Raw genomic sequence first — 10,943 nt, 5'->3', positions numbered from 1 at the left:
ATAGTGTCTGCTATCTTAATTCTCCAAAATTTGCAGAGTTAGGATTGTCATTGTGTTTTTTGTGTGGTGGCTAAATGAAATGGGGGAGCTAATTTTGCAATCTTATGTGCCTTCCAAATTAAAAAAAAAGGAATTCATTATTATATATTAAGACTTGCAGAAATGAAGTAGAAACTGTCCTGCCTGTTCCCTAAACAGGTGACATTTTGCCAGGGACTTGGGGGGAGGGGAAATAGGGAGTTAGTAGTGTTTATTGAGGACAGAGTTTTAAGTTTGAACCAAGAAAAAGTTCTGGAGATGGATGATGGTGATGGTTGCAGAACAGTATGAATGTGGTTAATGCCACTGAATTGTCCACTTAAAATGGGAAATTTTGTGTTATTTATACTTTACTGCAATTTTAAAAAGGCCTCTGAGTCCTGGCTTTGATGCCAGCTTAGCCCCATCCCCACCCGTCTTGGCCCCAGCGTCACCTAACAGCTGTGTCAGAGGCAGTAGTTCCTGGCCATCCCCTCTAGCACCCTATTCCTACTCGCTTCTGCGTCTCTGCTCTGCTCAGCTCCGTGTCTGCAATGCCCTCCTCTTTCTCTTCATCTGGCTCATTCCCCACCCTGACGCCCACCCCATCTCTCTGAATTAGGAAGTATGCACTTGGGAATCACATGCCTTATGCAAGTCAATTTTGGGAGTCCATTAGTGACCTAAATCCTTCCCCCTCTGTCCTTGTTATCTGTAGCTAAGTAGCTAATAAGTTGAAAGGTACCTGGGAAGGTTCTGGGGCCCCTGGTTTGTTGGCAATGCTAAACTCTTGACATTGACCTTGAGCCCGGGGCAGTGCTAGTGCTGCCAGGCACCTGCACTAGGGGTCTTCACCTGTGCACTAGGTGAAACCTCAGCCCAGCGGGGGAGGGTCCTTAACGCTGAACGAGAAAGAAATCTCCAGCAGGTGGTTAAAGAGCAGGTAAGGAAGGAATTCATTAGAGCAAGAATAGCAGAGAATGGCAGCAGCCGTGCAGGCAGCAGAGGGCAGGGAGAGCGGAGGGAGGAAGGGACGCTCACCGAACTCCTCGGCACAGGGCAGATCCCTGCCAACTCCTAAAGCCAGGGTCACCTAGCGTCCAGTGTCCCCTTGAACCTGCATGGTGTGGGAACTAAGTCCCTACCACCCCAGGATTTGGGGGAGCTGCCGAGCACTGGATGGAGTGAAATATGTTCTGAGAACTTCCCAAAGGCAAATAAAGGAGATATTCGGGCAGGCTACTAAAGAGCCTGATCGTACTGCTGCCGTCCTGTCCGGGTCACCCAGGTGACAGGGACTTGCAAGCCCAAATCAAAGATCTTAGTAGCCCCTCCCTACTTTTCTGAAGTAGGACAGAGTGAAGACTTGTGCTTAAGTTTAGAAAATTGAATGAAATAGTGAAGTAGCAAAGACGCTTGCTAGTGGACGAGTGCAGAGACAGAACACAGTGAGTTGAGCAGAGAAGTCTTTATTTAAGGCAAAAAAGTACACCCTCGAAGAAAGGGGAGTGCGGCAACCTAAGAGAGGAGGCGCACTTGAGGGTTAGGATTCTGTCTTTGAGGCTTTCAGGAATGGGGCAAAGGGCAGGGTGGGGGGGGACAGCATAGGGTTAACTTGTGGTCATATGATGTCTGTCTCCTGTGAGAGACATGTCACCATCCACAGTTTGTCCTCTAGACATTCTGTAAGATACTTAACAAGGAATTTATTGATCCCATCGCTCTCCAAGGTAGTGGTTACCCTCAGGCAGTGAGGACATATCCATAGGACTGCTGCCCGGCCTTAACATGGGGCAGGTTGTTGGCTGTTTATCATAAAATATGTCAGGAATCTTACCTCCTGACTCCCTGGTTTTTAAAATGGAATCTCAGCCTTAAGATGGACTTCGTGCTGTCGTACTGTACTGCTTATATTGCAGCATTCTTAATCACAGTCAGGAAAAGTTCATCCTGATGCTTGCCCCATATCCCTGCCCTACCTCACTAGCAGCTGTGATGCAAACTCCCCCCTTGATCAGAAGCCCCACCTGCTGCCTGCCACCCTCCCACCCCGACCCAGTACCTCCAGAGGAGAGACGGCTAGGCTCACGTCTGTTCAGGTGTCAGGGTCCCAGAGGGCTCGGTTATCCTGGGAGGTGTTTATGGACTGAATGTTTGTGTCCCCAGCAATGAGTACATCGAAGCCCTATCTCACCATGAAAAGGGATTAGGAGGTGGAGCCTTTAGAAGGCTTTCAGATCACACAAGGTCATGAGGGTGGGGTCCTTATGAATGGGATGAGTCCCCTTGTGAGAGTTGCTAGAGAGCTTGCTTCCTCTCCTCTGCTCTCTGCCATGTGAAGTCAGCAGTCTGCACCCAGGAAGAGGGTCTCACCAGAACCTGATCATGCTGGCACGTTGACCTCAGACTTCCAGCCTGCAGAACCATGAGAAATAAATTCCAGTTTATAAGCCACCCCATCTGTGGTATTTTGGTATAGCAGCACAAACAGATTCAGGCAAGGGAACACCCTACAATCTCGACATAATGGAATTTAAAGAAGTTAAAGCTAGGAAGCACGGAGTGCAGTGCTGAGCCAAGCTCATCTCTTCTGGATTCTGCAAAATAGGACTCTGGGTGGCACCTGGTTTTGAAAGGACCAGCATCCAGCAAAGTGCAGTCACTGCAGCCAGAAGCACAGGCTGAGAACACTGCTCATGGGCATGGAGGTGTTAAAGTGAAAGCAAAACCCTTCTTGAACCAGAAGATCTAAGGACATAGAAAAAAAAGCCAGAGCACTCTCTCCAGGTGAATGTGGCTTCTGTTCACCACCTCTGGCTGCCACTGCTGGGGCCACCAGCTGTCTAAGCAAGAGTCCCCGGCTCTGCCCATCTCTTGGCTGCTTACCTGGAGATGCCCAATCCTTGTCCCTTCTCGGTTCTGTGGGAGGTGCTGCCAGGACCCAGGGCAGCACTGGGCAGAGTTGTCCCTTACCTTCGGAGGGGCTTTTGTAGACTGAAGGGCTGGTGCACAGTGATTCGGAGGTCTTATTAGACTGCCCGCAGCTAGTTGCACCCCTGAGAGGACCTGCGGAGAAGCGACGGCTTCAGGAGACTTTCTTAATACGGGTTACAGTACAGGTTTCAGGATGTTGTTTCCTTCATCCATGGAAACACACCTCCTCAGCCTCTAGGATGAGCGTAGTTGCCCCTTTCCTCCTGCACCGTGATTTCCCAGGTCCACCTAAACCGCATTCATTCATGGCTCCTGCATTTCCTAGCACCACTATCCACAGCTATAATCACAATAATTCTGTGGTTAGAAAAACGCTCACTTGTTGCAGGCAGTTCGAAAAGGAGGGATAAGCTGTGACAGCAAATGGTCTATATTATCTGCTACAGATGACGAATATTTTAATTCTATTTTTTTTTTGTTTCAAACTTACAGAAAGTTACGTGTAAAGAGCTTCCATGTACTCTACTCAGATTCACCTGCTGTGAGCATTTTCCACATTTGCTTTAACATTTGGCGGCTCTCTCCTTTTGTATGTATGTATCTGTCGATCATCTATACCTGTCTCCCTATCATCTGTCTACTTCCCTGTCATTCACTTCTCATTTAGATGACAAAATTGGCATTTTGCTGTATTTGGGTGGACTCCCACTTCTTTGTACAATATTCTTCACCAGGACTATGTGAGATCACTGCTGGATCTCAGGCCCCAGAATGGCAGCTGATAGGAATTGATACCTGATTCGCACCGTGGGATGTGTTCGTCTGCAGCTTCTGCGGCCATTCCCACAGCCAAGCCAGGCTCCGCTGGGCCTGTCGGCCCAGGCGTGGCTGTCGTAGCGCCGCGAGCAGCTGCCTAAGTGTCCATAGAAAAGCCTGCTCTGTCCCCACAGCGGGGCGCGTACAATTACTTTACTATGTTGTTGCCTCTGCCGTGTTGACATTAGTAAGTGTCTGAGGCTATGACAGGGCAGGTAGCCATGCTAGGAATTACACAAGATGTGAATGAAATGCAGACTAGATAGACCCCGGGGGTCACAAAGCAGGAGGGAAGGTGCAACTCTGGTCTCCCCAGAGGCTGGGAGGTGTATTTTCATGGATAAAGGAAACGGTGTTTTAAAACCTATATCAAATGCTAAAACCAAATGGCCAAAAACTGTGTCTAAAAGGCAGGATAAAATCAGAAATTTTGACCACTCTTTTAGTTCTCTAGGAAAGGAATCTTCCTGAAAATGTAGAAGCGTATAGTTCCTTTCATATATTATTCTTTTTTCGTTTCTTCAGTGATTTCTGGAGTATAGTTTTGTCTTTCCACTTTGCCCATTTGCTCGACAGGCATACCTCAGAGATAGTGTGCATTTGGTTCCGGACCACCTCAATGAAGAAATAGTTCAATAAAGTGAGTCAAATGAATTTTTTGTCTCTGAGTGCATAGAAAAGTTATGTTCACATGATACGATAGCCTATTAATACAGAGTGCAATAACATTATGTCTAAAAAACATACATACCTTAATCTAAAAATATTTTCCTGCTAAAAAATGCTAACCACCATCTGCACTTTGAGCAAGTCATAATCTTTTTGGCTGGTAGAGGGTCTTGCCTCGATGGTGGTGGCAGCTGACTGCTCAGGGTGGTGGTGGCTGAGAAGGCTGGGTGGCGGTGGCAATGTCTTAAAATAAGACACCAGTGAGGTTTGCCACATGGATTCACTCTTCCTTTTACTAACGATTTCTCTGTAGCATGTGACGGCACTGGACCAGAGCTTCTTGTGCAGCCGGAGTCGGTCCTCTCAAACCCACCACTGCTTTGACAAACTAAGCTATGTAATATTCCAAATCCTTTGTTGGCATTTCAACAGTCTTCATAGCGTACTTACCAGGAGTAGATGCCGTCTCGAGAAACCACTTTCTCTGCTCATCTGTAAGAAGCAGCTCCTCACCCATGCAAGTTTTACCCTGAGATGGCAGCAGCACAGTCATATCTTTGAGCTCCACTTCTAATTCTAGTTCTCCTGCTGTTTTCAGCACATCAGCAGTGACTTCCTCCACTGAAGTCTTGAACCCCTCAAAGTCATCCAGGAGGGTTGGAATCAACTTCTTCCAGACTCCTGTTAATGTTGGCATTTTGACCTCTTCCCTCCTCGGATCACAAACGTTTTATTTTTTAATGGCATCTAGAAGGGTGAATCCTTTCCAGAAAGTTTTCACTTACTTTGTGCATGGAGGAATCACTATCTATGGCAGCTATAATCTTACAAAATGTATTTCTTAAATAATTAGGCTTAAAAGTCTAAATCACTGCTTGATCTATGGGCTGCAGAACGGATGTTGTGGTAGTGGACATAAAAACAACATGAATTTCATTGTGTATCTTCACCAGAGCTTTTGGGTGACTAGGTAAGCTGTCAACGAGCAGTAATCTTTTGGAAGGAATCTTTTTTTGCTGAACAGTAAGTCTCAACAGTGGGCTTCCAATATTCCAGTAACCCATGTTGTAAACAGATGTGCTGTTACCCAGGCTTTGTTGTTCCATTTATAGAGCACAGGCAAAGTACATTTAGCATAATTCTTGAGGGCCTGAGGATTTTTGGAATGGTAAATGAGCATTGGTTTCAACTTAAAGTCACCAGCTGCATTAGCCCCTAACAGGAGTGTCAGCCTGTTCTTTGAAGCTCTGAAGCAGGCCTTGACCTACCCTCCTTAGCTATGGGTCTAGATGGCATCTTCTTCCAACAGAAGGCTGTTTCATCTGCATCAGAAATCTGTTGTTTAGTGTAGCCACCTTCATTCACGACCTTAGCTAGACCTTCTGGATGACTTGCAGCTTCTCCATCAGCACTTGCTGCTTATCCTGCACTCTCCTGTGATGGAGACGCCTTCTTTTCTTAGACCTCAAGAATCCACCTCTGCGAGCTTCTGACATTTCTTCTGCAGCTTCCTTACCTCCCTCAGCCTTCATAGAATTGAAGCGTTAGGGCTGTGCTCTGATTAGGCTTTGGCTTAAGGGAATGCTGTGGCTGGTTTGATCTTCTATCCAGACCACTCAAACTTGCTCCGTATCAGCAATAAGGCTCTTTCGCTTTCTTATCATTTGTGTGCTCATTGGAGGAAATTGTAATTTCCTTCAAGAGCTTTTTCTTTGCATTCACAACTTGGCTAACTCTCTGGTGCAAGAGACCTAGCTTTTGGCCTAACTCAGCTTTCAACATGCCCTCCTCACTTAATCATTTCTAGCTTTTGATTTAAAATGAGATACATGTGACTCCTTTCCCTTGAAAGATTAGAAGCCTCTGTAGGGATATTAATTGGCCTAATTTCAATATTGTTGTACCTCAGGGAATGGGGAGGCCTGAAGAGAGGGACAGAGACAGGAACAGCCAGTTGGTATAGCAGTCAGAACGCACACAACATTTATTGATTAAGTTCACCATCTTATATGGGCACAGTACATGGCGCCCCAAAACAACTACAATAGTAATATCAAAGATCACTGATCACAGATATCACCATAACAAATATAATAGTAATAATGAAAAAGTTTGAAATATTTTGAGAATTACTGAACTGGGACACAGAGACATGAAGGGAGCAAATACTGTTGGAAAAATGGTGCTGATAGACTTGCTCGACACAGGGTCAGTCTCTGTGAAGTGCAACGAAGGGAGACCCAATAAAACAAGTATGTCTGTATTATCAGATACTCATTGAATGTGATATTTTAAAGACAGTTATATTTTAAACATTGCTCACATAAGCTATAGTTAGAAATGACCAGGAAATAGGAATTAAGTTAATAAAATGTTCTTTTCACAGTTGACAGTGTACCCATAGGAAATAGTATAACCTTGTCGAGGGTACCTGTGTTTTTGGTCATAAGATCCGAAACGAGGATGTTGTCTCTGTCATTTTGTCAACTTTTAAATTCATTTTGACATCACTGCAATCCACCTCAGTTGACATTTTGAAAGGTTAGCATGCCTAACAGGTTCCTGAAGCCCTGATATGTGCTTACAGAGTTAGAAGGTGAGCATATTCTTCTCTCTAGATGTGACTGGAGATACTGAAGGCTCAGGAGACCTTGCAAAGGCAGGAATAACAGGATTTCATAACATATGTAGGAGAGAATCCAGGGTGGCTCACAAAGCCCAGGCCAGGAGTCCAGGCTGTTAGGGTGGACAAGGCAGTATGGGAGGCTCAGTAGAGAGGTCATGGCCGGGTCTGGGGACAGGCCAGGTCCTGGGAGGAAGGAGCCCAGACAGACGACGAGGGCAGGACACGGACTCACTGGTCCTGGTTCCCGTTTCTGATTCTGGGCTCAGTGCCCTCTGTTTTCCTTCCCACTTCCATTCACACTCTCTTCCCCAGGAACATTTTCATCTCAGAAATCCCATCTATCCACAGATCGAGGGCCTGTCTTGATGCATCCCTGACCTGGTCACAGGTAATTGCACACACAGACACCGAGTCACAAAAGGACCTGCCATAGGCACCTGGGACTAGCCTGGGATGCTGTGTCTCTGTACCCCTCAGTCGCAGTTCCCAGAACTCCCCTGGAGGGCTTAGATCCCTGCCCTATCATTTCGGAAAGCAAGGGACTGGCATTTGACAAGGGGCACTAGGGTCCGGAGATGGCCAATCTGGGCAGCAGAGACCAAATCCAGGAGAGGGGCAGGTCATTTCGTGAGTGAGTGCCCAGGTGTTCACTCCCGGATGCTCCTCCAGGGAGGAATGTGCTCCACTCTCCTCCCTTCCCCGCCCCCACGCCCACCCACCGTGATAATGACTTGGGCCAGAAGGGCTCCCTGTTTGGGGCAGAACGGGGCAGGGGCGCCAAGAGGAACGGGGCCGGATCACGGGATGAGAGTCATTGACAGGCTCACGGGATTAGGGACACTGGTCCCACCTGCACAGGGAAGGGTTTTCAACCAGGGTCTGGGCACAGGTCAGGCGGTCTGTGCAGGGCAGACTGGGGCTGGGCCTGTGACGGGCACACTGGGCCATGGGGGCGGCAGGGGCTATGTGCAGCTGGCAGTGCAGTTGTGGGGACCACTTCTCTGCCAGGATCTCCCGAGCAGCGGGCAGGGATCCTGCCAGGCCCCCGGAGGCACCCAGAGGGAACACGGAGGGCCGACAAACTCGGGCTCTCGGGCCCCAGGCCTTCCGGGGCAGGGCCGGGGAGGAGGCTGACCCCTCCTCCAGAGCCTCTCCCTGGACCTGACCCCTCCTCAGAGGCACCCCACAAGGGGACAGCCTGAGCCCCGGGGCTGGGGTGACGCTGGGCCTGGGGTGCCAGGCCCTGGGACACTGTGACTGGGTTCTGTGGTGTGGCTCCGAGCCAACGGTTCCACTAGATCCAGGGAGAGTCACAGCAGCTGTGGGGACCGAGGGCCAGAGAGCTGGGTGGGACCCGTGTGCTCTGGAACCTTCTTCCCTGGATGTCCCAGGATAGGGAGGCCCTCCCTGTGGCCATCGGGCTGGGCCGCTTACCTTGTTGTGCAGGAAACCTCTTTCCTGGCCCAGCGGGACTCTGGTGTCACCGACTGGAGGTGTCACCTCGTAGCACAAGCAGGTCTTGCCCGGCCAAAGGTCATTACTGAAGTTCTCCAAGAAGGTGTCTTCATCCAAACGGTGTCTGTGGACAAAGGGGGGGACCGATTACACCGGCTCCTCCAAGGCCCTGCAGCCTCCTTCCCCGCTGCCCCACAACCCCTCGGCTCCACCTGAGGCCCACCCCGCACCCTGCACCCTGGCCAGACCCACAGAGGCCAGGCTTCCGCTCACCAGGCCTCCCGCTCTGACCCCTTCTGGGGGCTCCTGGGGAAGTGAGCCCAGGCCCTTCTCAGCGTCTCCCCCCAGGGGCAGGGCAGGGCTCAGACCCTCAAGAGGGCCTCTCCCTCTGCCCCAGAGCAGGCTGGGATCACAGCTCCTGCCCGGCCATCCTGCCCAGTCACCCTGACCTCCTCCCCTGCTGGGCACGGGCTCGCTGGGCTTGTCCTCTTGCCCTCAGGGGTAGCCTGTGCATGCCGGGGGGTAGCCTGTGTGGGGACTCTGGGGTGGGATGTGTCTGACTGCTGAATAACCTCAGGACTCTTCTAATTAGGCAAATGACACATGCCCTTCACAGACCAGAATCATGGAGCTGAAAGTTCAGAATCCATTCCGAGCAGGAACACCGGTTTTCACAGGAGCGGAGGAGCGGGGCCACCCAGGGTGACTTCCCTGAAGCAGGGAGCCAAGGAGATGGGCCGGACAGCAGATGGGGGTCATGGCCAGACCCCAGACAGCCAGCGGGGGAGAGGCAATGAGGAGGAGGGCCCCCCAGGGGCCCAGGAGGATTCCTGTGGGTGGCAGGTTCCCACCAGGGCGACTTGGAGGCAGGCGCAGCGTCTCTGCGGGGCAGGTAGCACCCGGCCACGGCTTCTGTTCTGGCCGCCGCGTCTTTGCCCCCTCGCCGTCCCTGGGTCTGCGTGTGCCGCTTCCCTGCTGGGGCCCAGCCCGCGGCCTCCTGCCGGACCCGGGGGCGTCACATGCCGTCAGCGCGCCTGGAAGCTGCTGGGCTGGCCATGCCGGGCCCCACCCCTTTCTGAACTCAGGCCACTCGCGCTACCCTCGTGGGCATCACAGAGGAAGGAACTTCTCTGTGCACATGATGCATCCCATGCGCTTGGACGCAAAGCAGCCGCAGGGATCCTGCCAGGCCCCCGGAGGCGCCCAGAGGGAACACTGAGAGCCGACAAACTCTGGTCTCGGGCCCCAGGCCGTCAGGGGCGGGGCCGGGGAGGAGGCTGACCCCTCCTCCTCTTTTCTGACCAAGGCCCTAACTCAGAGCCACAAGGACTGACCATGGCAAACGCGGTGTGTGGGGGGTGGGGTCACTCTGGGCAGCAGACCACAGGGCAGGAGGTGAGCAGACAGGTGTCAGATAGCCTGCAGGAAGGCCCTGGCACAGGACACAGAGCCCCACAGGGCAGCTCCAGGGTGGCCTGCCTTGAGTCCCCACAGCAGCCAGCAGAGGGCACGGCCGGTCTGGACTGCCTGGGACCTATGGGATTGAGACAGCTGTGGGCTGTGAGCGGGGTGGGGGGACCGTCTGGTCTGGGTGGCAGGCAGCCAGGCCTTCACCCCTGCTCCCGGGAAGGGATGGGGACACACCTCTGCCGAGCCCACCATCTAATGACCCATTGCAAACTGGACACGGAAGGTTTTCACCCTATTACAGAGCATAAAAGAAAGGCTCCCCAAGGGACTGAGCCCTGGCCAGCCCCACACGGGGAGCCGGTGGCTGCAGGGATGTACACCCACCTCAGGAAGGGTTCCCGCCTTGCTCTTCCAGGGAGGGATGTGGGGGTTGTATTCCAGCCCTAAGCGTGACCCTGAGCCCTAACTAGCTGTGTTTGTTCCCAAGGGGCTGCCCTCTCTCCCACTGACTCCCCCATACCAGCTCCTCTTAGCCCATCTATCCTGGGCCAGTGCCCCCTCCCAAGGGATGTGACCTTCTTAGGCAGAGCCCCCGCCCCCCGAGTCCTGACCTGGCTGTTTGCAGAGAACCAGGCTGCTTACCTCCCAGGCTGGCCGCTCAGAACTGGAAGGTGGAAATCTCAGTACAATGACCCTGTCTTTCTGGATGGGTGCCCCTCCTCAGATAGAAGTGTGGTGCCCTCCATCAACCCTCTGCTGAGGCCCCTCCCATCTCCTGGTCCCCTCTAAGCTTACTGTTGTCCCATGTGCGGTGACCCAGGTGGCTTCCAGTGAGAGCCTAATCTGGGGTGTGCTGCATGTAGCACCACAATCCCCAGGTCCCAGTCTGCCTCCCCACACGACAGACACCACCCAGTAGTTTCCAACCCTCCTGAGCTGAAGATGGCCTCTCTACATGGACCAGGCCTGGGGTCCGAGACTTTGGGCAAGCTTGCCTTCCAGGGAGGGGGACGTT

The sequence above is a fragment of the Manis pentadactyla genome, chromosome 10, assembly GCF_030020395.1.
Source record: "Manis pentadactyla isolate mManPen7 chromosome 10, mManPen7.hap1, whole genome shotgun sequence".
Taxonomy (NCBI): Eukaryota; Metazoa; Chordata; class Mammalia; order Pholidota; family Manidae; genus Manis; species Manis pentadactyla.
This window is presented reverse-complemented; position numbering follows the sequence as displayed.